Raw genomic sequence first — 16005 nt, forward strand, 5'->3', positions numbered from 1 at the left:
TCTTAGAATAAGTCTAGGGTATTCCTTCTCCCATTCTTGTGCCAGACTGGCTCTTTAAGTGCAGATTTTTGAGGGTTTTACATGAATGCTACAGGCAGTCAGATCTCTTAAGTATAATTGGTTGTAATTCCACAGGTTAATACTATAACTTGTATGTCTTTTGGAATCTTTGCTTAGTTTGTGCAATAGCCTCAATAGACTTTTTCTATGCCTCACAAAATATTGTTTGCATGTGTATAGTTAGGTATTTGTGCAACAGTGCCAAGGGTTTCCCATGAAATTATGACTCGCCTTTCTATGAGTGTCCTTTTTGTATCTTGTATCTTCTTCCAGAAATTCCAGTCATCATTTCAACTCCTGACTCAGATCTCTACTTCCTCCACTAGCAAAGCTATTTCTCTCTATTTAGAGCCAATTTCCCTATGTCGAGATTTCTTTAAATGTTCCCTTAGAGGGAGAATTAGAATAAATATTGAGCTTTATCCTATACTTTCTTTCTCTCATGGGTAAGAGTCCTATAATTTTTGTTCTTTCATGCCTTCAAACATTGACATCATACATTTGTACATTTTATGATTGTTTTCTTGGAAGGAGAACAGATAGGCCCCATAATTCACCACAATCAAAATCAGAACAGAGAGCTGATATTTACTTTTTAATGAAGCCCTTTAAAATGATAAATCACCACAGTCAAAATCAGAACAGGTGTTGATATTTCTTCTCTAATGAAATCTTTTAAAATAAATTTAATCCTAATCTGATTTCTTAAACATATTTTTGTTAAAGTAATATTGATTTTAGTATTACCATTTAAATTTTTATGCATGGTATGAAATAGGATGTAATTTCATATTTTATCATATAACAATTATTTCTGCAGGATTAGTTCAAAATCTGTTTTTCACCCATTGTTTTCTATTCTCTACACTCATTGTGTACCTAGGACAGAAGGAGGCAAATATAGTCTTTCCAAATATAAATATTAAAAAGGAAACATTTGGTTCAAAAATAACAAGTACCACTAACATATTACCCTTACAGCTTTAAAAAGAAGGAGAATAATTTAAAATGAATGGCAAATTAGAATGTTTTTTTCTGCAATTTAATAAACTATAGACACGATCCAAAGAATGTCACACTTAGCATTTCATTTCCTCTGGGCTTTTAAAATGATGTTTAATTGCAGATGGTGACCTTCTGGATATGACAGTGTTTACAAGTATTAAATTTCAAATAGGAAGCTTCCCTCATTTTCCATAATGTGCCTCTAGGGAGTAGTGTATAAAATCCAGGCAAAGATTTATAAATCAAGAAACAAGAGATACTTCTGTGTTAACAGATTAGTCACCTATCCATTCCAAAGGTGGCAAACAGATTTGAAATTTAAATTATTTCAGAATAAAATCTATATTCTCAGTTAGTTGTATCTGATATTATTTTTTAAAGTTCTTTTAGAGATAATGGTAATAATGTAATATTTTCACCTACTAATGAATGTTAAGCTTTTTGTTCTGGCTTTCATAGAAGTACTGATTTAAATACTATTAAATATTAACAGACATTAGTCTTTTGACCTAACATGACTCTTTGGGATTTCACATTCAACTCTCATGCCATGTGTTTTACGTGGAAGGATGGCTAATATATCAATTCAGAAGTTTATTCCATAAAAAATTGGCATGTTTGCAGAACATGTTGAATTTCATATCAAAAGCCATAATTTTCCATGCTAGAAATTATGGTAGTAGGTAGTAGGTATGAGGTGAGGTGGAGTTGTTTCATTGCCTTCCTAATAGTTAATGTCTATGTCTCTGGCACTTTCTCTGAAATATCGCAATCCTGTGCTATCTCTTGCTATTTATTTCTGTTCATAGCCATTCTGAGCATGACAATAGATTGAAAATAGTTCAGAGAGGTAAAAATGTTGGAGACACCTGGATGGGAATACTTTTCTGTCATACCATGACTTCTTTTGATTATGGGCCTTGCGCTTTCTAGAAAGGATAGTGGAAACATTAAGAAAAGGAAGTAAGATGGTGGAAAAGGGCTGTGAACCCACAGTAATAGGTTCTCTAGCTGTTTCTCCCTTGCTTTCCACCATCCTGCCTATTCTTATTTGTGATTGAACATCTTGACCTAAGACTCTCAGGTCCCTGCAGCAGGACTACATGAAATTATAAGGAGATTCTGAGTTCACATTAAGTATTTCTATTTTCTTAGAAGAGGAGAATCTGCAGATATGTCTGTCTTTGTGCACTGGAACCTTGATCTATGTTTTGTGATTGACTTTTCTGAGACTTTTCATGAAAAAGCCAAGGCTAGATTCATAGTGCAAATTAAGATCACACATATTTTCTGCTTTTTAAATCCCAGTTTTATCTAAATGGCAAAAAATTGTGGTTTCTTATGGTCATAAGAAAGTTGTTGTTTTTTTTTTTTTAGAAAAAGCGGACTCTTCAGAGCTTATCATACTAGCTACAAAGCTTGAGTGTGATTGATGCTATGGTTATAAAGGGGCTTAAAAAAATGAAACAAGAATCAGAAGCAGAATATCTGCCTGTGTTTAATAACACAACAATGTTCTATGAAGTGCCCCACCTCCAGTAGCTTTTTATTGTGTTCTCAGAAAAGACAGGCAAGCTTAGGATAAATATATTTAATAGAATACTTAAGAAGCATTTTGTAACTAGCTCAAAACCACAAGTGAAATGTAGGGTTATAATCTTTTATCTGCCTGTAGTAATGATATCATTGGATAAAAGAAGAATTTTCTCAATTTTTGATGAAATCAGAGATTTATATAAAAAACCAAAGTGATTGTTAATCCACTTGAAAAACCGATCAAATGTATAGCTGATTCTTATCAGATAAAGCTGAAAAGTTGTCTGATTTTCTCTTACTTAGTACTTTCAATATAGAATTGGCTTAAGAACAGATAAAGAAAAACCCAATGATCAAGAAAACGCAAGTAAAATTCTTGTGAAGCTTGTTATGAGCAAAGAAATCAAGCTTTTTTAAGGCAGCTGGAGAGATGATATAAGACATTGTAAAAATTTTCTGAAAGTATAGAAATTTCAATCACTGAGGTTAAATAAAATTGTCTTTGTTCTGAATTTGAATTAGAAATATCAGTTTGAATCATTTTAATACGTACAGACAAATATGTATGCACCCCAACATACACATATTTCTTAAATCTGCATATGGAAGTGAGTAGGGAAGGCAGCTATCTAATTAAGAACACAGCAATGTAATTTAGTTGTGATTCATAATTGGGATATCACTATGAACTTCTTTCACATTTTATATACATACATGTTTCTCAGCCTTTGAAACAATGACCAATTCTAGCTAACTTCAGTTCTGGGCATGAACTATACATGTTCAGAGCATCTCTTAAGCAGCTAGCAAGCTGTCAAAAGGTTTCAGAAATCACAAAGAAGAGGTTTCCCCTGGCCAAACATAGAAATAATGAATATGACAGCAACAAATCTAAACTTACCAAATATTTTTAAATCCATGAGTTCATAAGGCTATTTCAAAAATAAAATATCACTGGTCAATTTTAGAAGTTACTAAGATAACATTATGTGAAAAAAATAATAAAAGGAAATAATCAATATTCATTTCATTTTTTAATGAGATATATTTACATTACCAAATATTTTATGAGGAAAAGCTCTGTTCATAGAAGTGACCCAGCCAATATATAAAAAAAGAATGGTAGAATGGCAGAATAAATTGTCAATTTCTCAATGTTTAGCTGGCCAAAAATGAGTAAGGGAACCTAGCACAAAGACCACGAATGAAAAGACACAACACCACAAATAAAACATTTTAATTAAAAAAACAGTCTCAAGTCTAACCCTTTAAAACAATTGTAGATATAAACACTGATGTAGAAATAAGTTGCTACATGACACCACAAAGGTGTAATTAGCAAAATCCTGATTGTGGTGTGTTCTATAAGATATCAAGTCAGTTTCCTCAAGTAGATTGAAAGCAAAACAAGAATGAGAAAAAGGCAAGGAGGAAACTACAGATTAAACAAAGAGCTTGGAAACACAGCCTGTCACAGTGCATGCTATGACTCAGGCAGGTGAATTGTTCTCATCAGTTAATTAGACAATGATGGGAACACTGGATATTTGACAAAACTGAGATGTTTTTGTGGTATAGGCCCTGTGCTTAGAGAAATGGTAACTGAAAAGGCAAGACTAATGTGCTGTTAGTGATGATGAGGACAGCTGCCATGACCAGAAATCAGAAATTGGCTCTGTGTTTCATCATTATAGTTAATTTTCCATGTGGTTTGAATGTCTTTATATTTCCATTTCTCATCTGTGTCTATCTTTTCTTTTTATCACCTTAGATAAATCGTTTTTTCTTTTGTTTGCCTTTGATTAAATTTTTCATTAAGAGTCCACTTTTAGTGAAGTGAATATGTTGGGGAGATTTTATTTATTTTTATTTTTATTTTTATTAGTACAAGGTTGCAGTACACAGTCATAGTGCTTACATTCATTGTGGGGAGTTGATACTGTACAAGTGTCTACCTTTTCACATGTATCATTGCTGTTCAGTTGATCAGTTACCATGACAATCCTTTGCAAATTAATGTTGTTTTAAAATTAATCAAATTCTTTTAATTAAGAAAAAAGTGCATATTCCTTTTTCTTGACCTTTTTTTCCTAAGTTATATTAAATTTCTTTCCTCTTTCTGTGCCTTGCTGTGGAAATCTAGAACAACATGTAAAAAATGTTTTTATTTCAGATCACTTTATTTATTTTAGTGCATATTTGCAGTGCATAATGTTTCCATTCCTTATGTAGGGGTGGTAATGTACATAACAAACCTTAATTCTTTTTTATCCCCGTTCCCTTCTTCCCCTCCATCTCTGTGGCCCCTTCCCCTCTCTACTTCCTATTATCTTTCTTTTATTTTGCTCTTTATTTATACATTAGATTTCTCATATAAGAGAGATTATGTGATATTTAAACTATTGTGTGAACATTTTTAGAGGAGAAAGAAAAGGTGAGGAAACAGCCTCCTCTTTTGAAAGAGGCACAGTTTTAACTAAAATAAATATAGCATGAATTATTACAGAATAATATAGCAGCAGGTAAGGGAGAATTTGCCACTAACAAAAACTGAGAATCACAGGGTAGATGTAGCTTAATAATGTTAATGTATTCTTATCTGTTGAAGTTTCTATAAATAACACACACCAGGCACACAGCACATCCTTCATGATTAGCTTCTCCCTCTTGACTTACTTCATCAATTGGTGCCATCAGACTGTTTTGAAAGTCATTCCCACTGATTAAGAGAAATGAGCTGGGTCCTTCTCAGACAGCTCACAGAGCTGGCAATAAAGTGGGAGGTGCCTGAGTGCCTGTAGAAACAGGTGGATACCCCTTGTGACATGAACAGAGACACAGAATCCTCAGGAGGCAACAGAGCCACAGTTGTCTTTTGCAATGAAGTTGTCTGGGAAGAAAGCCTGCCATCCTGATGCCACTCTCTGATGTGTGTGTGTGTGTGTGTGTGTGTGTGTGTGTGTGTGTGTGTGTATGTAAGCATGCTATTGCATACTCTGTGTGCTAGTAAGCAGAACTTACTCAGATTCCTAACTCAGATAAAAATATTACAAGTATATTCTAGACTTCCACTTAGCTTCTCTCACTCCTCTAGTGCACTTGAAAATGTGTCACCCATAGTAGCTTGAGCTATGGAAAGGAAGGCTATTCATACTTAACCGGTGCTAATCAAAGTAGGGAGATGGAAGAAGAAATCCTGATATCTGTCTTTCAAATTCATTATCCAGAAAACAGATTAGAAGTGCTTCAACTAACTTGGTACTAATCTTTAAAGTAGCCCAAGTGGAGCCGAGGGGAGGGGGGTCGTGCAGAGGGGCCGTCCGAGTTGCTGTGGCGGCAGCGAAAGACCGAGCGGGACCGAGGGTAGGTAGGGAGTGGCCATGTCTCCCTACACGAGGCCCCCTGTTGGTTTCTCTTGAGGGAAACTGGAGACCCAGGAAAGTACCGAGTTTTAAAGAAAGAAAAGGAGACTGGGGAATGAACAGCAGTTTAATTCCTCTGGCACTATTCGACAATCACAAAGGAAAGAAGCAAGGCCTTTACACGTGTAGGAAAGCAGCTTAGTTATTCTGGCTATTGTCTTTGTGATTTTCACCTCTGATGATAACCAGTGACTTTAAGTGACTCACAAAAGCTACAGGAGAATTCACAAGTCCCCTGTTTCCATTCACCAATCCCGTTCATCAAAGAGCACACCTCAGCCCTCTTCTTATCAGATGGTATCAAGAGAGCAGGACGACTTTTAGCCAAAAATCAAGCCCACCGGCCCACCATAAACATCACAGATGTGCATAGTGAGTCATATCTCTCTTACCACCAGTAGAGTCACTGGGTCGCGGTCCTCTGATCCCGGAAAACGGTAAATAAGAAAACTAGGAAAACCTATTTTTCTCCTGTGAGACTTTTACAAGGTCTCAAAGTTTTCTGGCATTCTTTTAACAAACAGACTTGTGGAATTTCCCAGAAACGACTTAATTCTCTTAGCTAACAAACGTCTTGTGATCTATTCTTACAACTAGATAGCCGAATTCTACCATTTCCCACACCCCCCAACACCTCCCTGTTAGTCAGGAATGTAGCGGACGCCACCAGAAAATCTAAAGCGGTCCACAGTAACTGGCAAGAACCCCCCAGTTTGAACCAACCTGTTAGCTAGAATCCAAGCATAAACCGAGCAGGACAGACAAAAGGCACCTAAAATTCAAGCATCAAGGAGTAAAGAGTGAGGGTGGACACAGATATAAAGACCTGGAAGAGGGGAAGTCTTTATCAAGCAAAAGACAAAGCCAACTTTGAGACTTCGGCTTTCCTACATTTACTCAGAGTTCCAGAGTCAAAGCCAAGTCTGATTTTGTTGGTTCTGCGTCTCTTATAAAGTCCATCTTGCAAGTCTTAAAGAGTGAAGGTCAAGGTTCAAGATCAAGTGAATTGAGCACCAGGTCAAAAGAAATCAAAAGAACGACATCCTTGTTCTCCAGCTGATCACAGGAGATCAAGAAGCCCCAGTCAAAGGAGAACTCGAAGCAGAAGTTCTTCATGGGGAAGAAACAGGAGGTGCTCAGATAGCCTTAAAGAGTCTCAACAACAGGCGATTCTCTTATAGCCATTCTAAACCTCGTTCCAAATCACTGCCAAGGTGGTCTACCTCAGCACGGCAGTCAAGAACTCCAAGAAGGAATTCTGGTTCTAGAGGATGGTCAAGGTCCAAATTTTTACAAAAAAGGTCCAAGTCAATAGGAAAATCACAATCAAGTTCACCTCAAAAGCAGACTAGCTCAGGAACAAAATCAAGATCACATGCAAGACATTCTGACTCCATAGCAAGATCCCCTGTAAATCTCCCAAAGGGTATACCAATTCTGAAACTAAAGCACAAACAGCAAAACATTCTCATTTTCTGTCGCATTCCAGATCTCGAAGTTATCGTCATAAAAACAGTTGGTGAACAACAGAAGAGCACTATGTAGTCTTTAATATGAGTTATTATATCTCTTATTATGTTAAATAAAAATTTCAAGGCTTACAAAAATTTGAGTTGATATTAGTTACTTTGGGCATGTGGAAGAAATAATACCTTTCTAGATTTGGATTAATAAAGATTTGGTCTCAGTTTAAGGGCTTACACCACAAATTATGTATCTAATGTCACCACTTTATGGACCTTTTTAAATAAATTTTATTTTACTAGTACAAGTTTGTAGTACATGAAGTTTACGTTCATGTTAGGGCGTAGGTACATGTACATATCATCTCTAGACCCCCTTTCTCAGGGTAGGAAGGGAAGGGGGTGCGAAAAGGATTTATGATAGACCATGTTTTATTTACATTGCAACAGAAGATTACTTCTCAAAGAAAATGGGTAAACTGGAATCAATTTAGAATTCAAAAAAATAAAATAAAAAGTAAAGTAGCCCAAGTACTATTTCCATAAGCTCAAGACTTTTCCACAGTCTACTTTGTTCTGAATTCTGACAGAGCCAACAGTTCAAAGAAATATCAGTGTAGGAAATGAAGCAAGATAGAGGACAGATGGGAATATATAAAGAAGAGAGGGCCCACACACCTGCTATGCAATGATTCAGTGGGAAATGTAATTACCCTTCATTTGAAACGTTTGCAGATATTTATACCTTTACAAAGAACATGTTATTTATGACATTTGCTATTTAACAATACTGAATGCTACTAAAGAAAAGATGAGAGAATAGAGGACAAGTTGAAAAAGTTGAGGAAAATGAGAAAAAAAAGCCAATATAGGATCTATTCCTTTTAGGATCCACATTTCTTAGGAAAATGTAAAAAAAAAAAAGAATTTTATGACCTTAGATATTTGTTTTTCCATTATGGAAATTGTTTGAAAGTCATAATTGATCTGTGTCCCCTCTTAATGTTATGGGCATGGTTTCTGCATATGGAATTGAATTACTAATAAAAATTTCACACTTTTAATGGGCACCTGCTGTCTTCTTTTAGTTACTACATTTTTGTTATTAAAAAATATTAATAACATGCCAAATTACTATCTAGATTGATTTATTGATTTAAATACATTAGTTTTATTTTATTTTTTTAATTAAATTCTTTTATTGGTACATTGAAAGTATACAACACAATTACATTTCTCATTGGGAGTTGTACCTTTACATAATGCATCTTGGTTCTTATTTTTTCCCCATTCCAAGCCCTCCCTTAAAGCCCTCCACCCTTCCCTATGTACAAAGACTTTATTTCCATTTTTTCCATTTCTCAGCATTTTTCCTTTCCCTTCTTTCCTTCCCCCTACCCCTCCCACTACCCCTACCCCTTTGGACCTTTTCTTCCTATTTTAATTTATCGATTATTCATTCTAAACATTGGTACATTTTAGGTATACAATATAATGACATTCATCATTGGAAATTTGCACCTTTACATAGTCTCTCTTGGTTCTTATTTTTCACCCTTGCCCAGCCCTCCCTTCAACCCCTCCATTCCTCCCTATTTACAAAGATTTTGTTCCTATTTTTCCATTTTCTCATATTAATCCCATTCCCTTCTATCCTTTCCCCTAGCCCTCCCACTTCCTTCCCCTTTGCCCCTTTTCTTCCTATTTCACATTACTTATTATACATTTAGTCCTTATTTACACTTTCAGTTTCTCACACCAGAGAAACTATTCAGTATTTATTCACGTGTGTCCTATTTATTTCACTTAAGAGTATCACCTCAATATGCATCCACTTAGCTATAAATGTGTCTTATTTATCATTTTTTATGGCTGAGTAGTACTCCATTTTATGAAAAAACCCCCACATTTTCTTTATCCAGTCTCCAGTTGATGGGCATTTGGGCTGTTTCCAAATTTTAGCTATGACAAACTGTGCTGCTATGAACATGGGTGCACATATATCACTGTGGTATGATTCTTTTAATTCTTTGGGGAAGATCCCCAGCAGTGGGATAGCGGGGTCAAATGAGACTTCCAGTCCTAGTTCTTTGAGGTATCTCCATACTGATTTCCACAGTGCTTGCACCAGTCTACACTCCCACCAGCAGTGGAGCAGGGTTCCTCTTTCCCCACAGCCCCACCAGCATTTGTTATTGGTTGATTTCATGATAGCAGCCATTCTTTCTGGAGTGAGGTGAAATCTCAGTGTTGTTTTCATTTGCATCTCTCGAATGACCAGTGATGTTGAACATTTTTTCATGTATTTATTTGCTATTTCTACTTTTTTATCTGAGAAATGTCTGTTCATTTCAGATGCCCATTTTTGGACTGGGTCTTTAAATTTGGGAGGTCTGATCTTTTTAAGTTCTTTATACATTCGAGATAGTAGACCTTTGTCTGAGGAAGAGCAGGTGAAGATTTTTTCCCACATTGTGGGTTGTCTCTTCACACTGCTGGTGGTTTCTCTTGCTGTGCAGAAGCTTTTTAAGAAGAAGGGATCCCACTTGTTGATTGTTTGTGCTAGTTCACGAGCAACAGAGGTTTTGTTCATAAAATCTTTTCCTACACCAATGTCTTCAAGGGTTCTACCTAACCTCTGTTCCAACTGGTTCAGAGTTTCTATTTTAATATTTAGATCTTTAATCCATTTTGATTTTAGTTTAGTGCATGGTGAGACATACAGGTCTAGTTTTAATCTTTGGCAAGTTGAGGCCCAATTTTTCCAGCACCATTTATTAAAGAGGCTATCTTTCCTCCAGTGAGGATATTTGGCTCCTTTACCGAAGATGAGATGGCTGAGTGTGTCTGGTGTTGTTTCTGCATCTTCTAATCTGTTCAACTGGTCCTCAAGTCTGTTTCTTTGCCAGTACTATGCTGTTTTTTTTATCACAGTAGCTTTGTAGTATAGTTGCAGGCTGAGGATTGTGATACCCCCTGCCATGTCTCTGGTACCTAGAATTGCTTTTGCTATTCTGGGTCTCTTCTTGTTCCAAATGAATGTTTGGATTGTGTTCTCAAGGTCCATGAAGTATGCTGCTGGGATCTCAATTGGAATTGCATTAAATATATACAGCAGTTGTGGAAGTATGGCCATTTTCACTATATTAATCCTTCCTATCGAGGAGCTTGGGATGTCTGTCCATTTTCTGATATCATCTTCAATCTCTCTTTTCAGAGTGCCATAGTTTTCAGAGAAGAGGTCTTTGATTTCTTTCATTAGGATGATTCCTAGGTATTTCAGTTTTTTGGATGCTATTGTGAAAGGAATTATTTGCCCTATTTCTCTCTCAGTGAGTCTGTCATTGGTGTAGAGGAAAGCTATTGATTTTTGTGTGCTGACCTTGTAACCAGCTACTTGACTGAATTTGGTTATTAAGTCTAGAAGACTTTTGGTGGAGTTCTTGGGGTCTTCTATATACAGTATCATGTCATCTGCAAATAATGACAATTTGACTTCTTCATTTCCTATCTTTATTCCTTTTATTTCTCTCTCTTGTCTAAGTGCCATGGCTAATGTTTCCAGAACTATATTGAACAAGAGTGGTGATAGTGGACATCCTTGTCTTGTTCCTGATTTTAGTGTGAAGGATTTCAGTTTTTGACCATTTAGTATGATATTGGCTGTTGGTTTTTCATAGATGGCTTTTATCAGTTTGAGGTAGAGACCATCTATTCCAATTTTTTGTAGGGTTTTTATCATAAATGCTTGTTGGATTTTGTCAAATGCTTTTTCTGCATCTATGGAGATAATCATATGGTTTTTGTCCTTGGCTCTATTGATATGGTGTATAACATTGATTGATTTGCATATGTTGAACCATCCCTGCATCCCTGGGATGAATCTCACTTGATCAGGGTGTATGATCTTCTTGATGATCTTCTGCATTCTGTTTGCCAGTATCTTATTAAGGATTTTTGCATCTATGTTCATTAGTGAGATTGGCCTATGGTTCTCTTTTTCAGTTGGGTCTTTCTCTGCTTTGGGGATCTAGGTGATGCTTGCTTCCAGGAATGAATTTGGCAGTATTGCTTTCCTTTCAATTTCACTGAAGAGTTTAAACAGTAGTGGCAGCAGTTCCTCTCTAAATGTCTTGTAGAATTCAGTAGTGAAGCCATCAGGGCCTGGGCTTTTCTTAGTTGATAAGTTTTTAATTATGTTTTCAATTTCATTGGTTGATGTTGGGTTGTTTAGAATTTTTAGGTCTTCTTTGTTCAACCTTGGTAAATCATATGTATCTAGGAATTTGTCCATTTCTTCTGTGTTTTCCATCTTATTGGCGTATAGGTTCTAGAAGTAGGTATTGATGATCCTCTGGATTTCTGCTGGGCCTGTTGTAATTTCACACTTTTCATTCTTAATTGCATGGATTTGGGTCTTTTCTTTCCTTTTTCTGACAAGGTTGGCTAAGGCTTTGTCAAGTTTGTTGATTCTTTCAAAGAACCAACTCTTGGTTTCATTGATTATTTGTACCATTCTCTTAGTCTCCATTGCATTGATTTCTCCTCTGATCTTTATAATTTCCTCCCTTGTATGAGCTTTGGGGTTGTCCTGCTCTTCTTTTTCTAGAAGCTTGAGATTCAACATCAGGTTGTTTAACTGGGCTCGTTCTGTTTTCGTAATATGCATATTCACTGCTATGAATTTCCCTTGTAAGACTGCTTTCATTGTGTCCCATAGATTCCAATATGTTGTATTGTCATTATCATTTAATTGAAGGAATTGTCTGACTTCTTCTTTAATTTCCTCTGTGACCCATTGGTTATTCAGAAGTGTGTTGTTCAATTTCCACATGTTTATGAAATTTTTTGAGTTTCTTTGGCTATGGATCTCCAATTTCATCACACTATGGTCTGATAATGTACAGGGGATAACTTCAATTCCTTTGCACTTCCTTAAACATGTTCTATGAGTGAATATGTGGTCTATTTTGGCGAATGACCCATGTGCAGCTGAGAAGAATGTGTATTCTGATTTTGTGGGGTGGAAGACTGTAAACATCTATTAAGTTCATTTGTTCAAGAGTCCGATTGAGTTCTAGTATTTCATTACTTATTTTTTGTCTAGTTGATCTATCTATTTGTGACAGTGGGGTATTGATTACAATTGTATTAGTGCATATATGACTTTTCATGTCTGTTAGTATTTGTTTCATATAGTTGGGTGCACTAGTGTTTGGTGCATAGATATTTATGATTGTCATCTCTTCCTCTTGGATTCTTCCCTTTACAAGGATGTAGTGTCCTTCTTCATCTCTCTTAATCAGTGTTCATTTGAAATTTACTTGATCTGCAAAGAGGATAGCTACTCCTGCTTTTTTTCAGGTTCCTATCTCATGGAGTATTGTTTTCCACCCTTTAACTTTCAGTCTATGAGTTTCCTTTTGAATTACATGTGTTTCTTGTATGTGGCATATTGTTGGATTTTGCTTCTTGACCCATTCTGCCAGTCTATTTCTTTTGATTGGTGAATTGAGACCATTAACATTGATGGTTGTAACTGAAACGTATTTTCTTGTCATTGCCATGACTTTTTCTTTTTGTTGGGTTCTCCCCCTTTACATTTAATTTCTTGTCATGCCAGATGGGTTCATTCAGCTTTGCTTCCTGGGGTTGTGATCCTCAATGTCTGTTCCTAGGCTATTGTGTAAAATTCTTTGGAGTTCTGGTTTGGTATTCACGAAGTTCCTAAGGTGCTCTTTGTCATGAAAGTATCTTATTTCTCCATCAATTTTGAAAGATAGTTTTGCAGGGTACATAAATCTGGGTTGAAGGCTGTTTTCTTTTAGGGCTTGGAATATGTCACTCCAAGCTCTTCTTGCCTTGATGGTTTGTGTTGAGAAGTCTGCTATGATTCTGATGGGCTTTCCTTTGTACATGATTTGTTTCTTTTCTCTGATTGCTTGGAGAACTTTGTTCTTCTGTTGTGTTTCTGGAATCTTAACAATTATATGCCTATGTGTAGATTTTTTTTGATCAAGGCTATTTGGAGTCCTATATGCCTCACTTATCTGTATGTCAAGCTCTTTTCCCCTGCTTGGGAAGTTTTCTGCCATTATTTCTGTGAAGAGTTTTTTTTTTGTCATCTGCACTCTCTCCTGTTTCTTCATTGAGCCCAATCAGTCTTATGTTATTCTTCTTTGCATCATCTAGCAGATGCTGAGTTGATTTCTCATGTTCCCTTATAATTTTGAAGCAATTTTTCTTTTCCTGGTCACTAATTGCAATCTTATCTTCTATATCTGAAATTCTGTCCTCACATTGGCTCATTCTGCTGTGTGGACTTTCAATGGAGTTTTTCATGTCTTCAAATCTATTTGCATCTGTTTTATGGATTCCATTTGTTTCTTATGTTGGGATTCCATCATGTTCCTGAGCTCCTCTCTAGATTTATTAATCATGTCTTGCACTAGGGGCACAATTTCTCCTGTTATCTGAGAAATTATTTCTGATTTCATTATTTCCAGATCCCCTTTTGTTGCCAGTTCAGTGGGTCCAGGTGTTTGAATATCAGAGTGTTCCATCTCATTTCCCTTTGGGGTTGCTGTAGGTGATCTGGAAGTCTGGTTTTGAGACTTACTTACGTGTTTTCTCATTTCAACTGGGGTGCGAGATGTTAGTGCCTGCCCAGATTACCTCCTCTGAGCTGGGAGAGGTGGGACAGGGTCGGGAGCAGCAGTAGGGATGGTGACCCAAAAGCCCTTTCCTGTGGGCTGGGAGCAGTGGGAGGGATTGTGGCCAGGAAGCCCCTTCCTCTGGACCAGGAGCAGTGGGATGGTGACTCAGAAGCCCCTCCCTCTGTGCCGGGAGTGGTGAGATGGATGGTGGCCTGGAAGCCCCTTCCTCTGGGCCAGGAGCAGCAGGACAGAAGGTGGCCCAAAAGCCGTTTTTTCTGGGCTGGGAGCAGCGCAAGGGATGGTGACTAGGAAGCCCCTTCCTGTGGACCAGGAGCAGTGGGATGATGGCTCAGAAGCCCTTACCTCTGGGCCAGGAGCAGCGGGACTCAGTACCTTGGTCTGGTGGTCTGGCGTCCTCTGTGTCTTTGTAGTGTGGAACCAGGTGGCTGCCTGTCTACAGCGGGGTGATTTGGCATCTTCCACATGACTCAGGACCTCGGTAGGGCATGCACAGACCTGCCTGTCTGCAGTGGGCTGACTTGGCATGTTCCATGCTACTCAGGACCTCTTAAATACATTATTTTGAGCTATTTTTAGAAAAACCTTTCATACAAAAAGGTTGTAAGAGCAGTACAGAGAATCTTTGTGTATCCTTCACTGGGCTTCCCCTAATGTTAATGTTTTGCATAGCTACAGTATAAATAGCATAGTCAAGAAATGGATTCATAAAACATTATTAATGAAATTATAGAGTTTACTGAATATGAACTAGGAATATCCCAAATTTTGAAACTATGTAAACATCAATAGGTTGGTCACTGTACAAGATTAAGTAAACTGGAATTTACTAAGGATAAAAACACTGATGAGATTTTGGGATATTGCAACATAAGAAGAAATACAGTTGTCCCTTCATATTCATGGATGCAGTATTCACAGATTTAGCCAATTGCAGATCTTGCATTGTGTTGTTAGGCTAACAATGGCTTTGTCCATACTGATCATGTATAAAACCTTTTTTTCTTGACATTATTCTCTAAACAATACACCATGACACCTATTTATGTAGCATTTACATTGCATTATAAATTGTAAATAATCTATAGATGATTTGACACATATAGGAGGACATATATAGGTTATATGCAAACACTGTGATTTCATATAAGGAAAACTTGAGCATCCTTGGATTTGGGTATTTGAGGCGGGGGCAGGTACACTGAGGGATTCTTAGATATATTTTGGTTTTCTTCTTTATTTTCTGGCATATAATGACTAAAACTTGTAGACTATCCAAAGATGTAAGTGTCTTCTGGCATGCTGTTTTAGTTTACATTTCCTTATAATAACATATCCAAGGGAGGCTACTTTATTTTTTAAAAAAGGTTTATTTTGACCCATGATTCTGTAAGTGTGAGGTCCAGGAAGCATATCTGGTGATGTTCCTTTTGTTGAGCAGAGTCCCATGGTAGCATAAGACATCATATGTAAGTGTATATGTCTGGTCTTTCTCACCCTTCTTATAAAGCCACTGGGGTTCAATCTTGAGGGCTCTTCTCTGATGATTTTTCTTATAGTAATCACCACCCAAAGGCCCCACCTCTGAACACCACAGTAAGATTAAGTTTTTCCTCTCTTCACGCCTAAACATTGGATTTAAGTTTCAAGCACATGAAGTCTTGGGGACACTCATGCAAGCCATCTGAAGGCCATAGCATATGCTAATGAGGTGACTGGTGGCTGGAATCTCCTGGAGGACCTCAGGATGGAGTTTGGTTGCCAGAGGAACCAAGTGTGTTATTAGAGGATTGGGACTTTCAGTCCTGCTACTTCACTTTAGGAAAAGGAAGATGGGCTAGGGGC

The 16005-nt window shown here is 37.0% G+C and overlaps 1 pseudogene; it reads left to right on the forward strand.

The window, feature by feature from the left end:
* Positions 1-5582: 5582 nt before the first annotated feature.
* On the forward strand, positions 5583-7546 carry LOC101712909 (serine/arginine-rich splicing factor 12 pseudogene; annotated as a pseudogene).
* The last annotated feature ends 8459 nt before the right edge of the window (positions 7547-16005 follow it).

The sequence above is a fragment of the Heterocephalus glaber genome, unplaced genomic scaffold, assembly GCF_053883595.1.
Source record: "Heterocephalus glaber isolate CG9 unplaced genomic scaffold, H.glaber_assembly_v1.0 deba00001472, whole genome shotgun sequence".
In the NCBI taxonomy this organism is placed as follows: Eukaryota; Metazoa; Chordata; class Mammalia; order Rodentia; family Bathyergidae; genus Heterocephalus; species Heterocephalus glaber.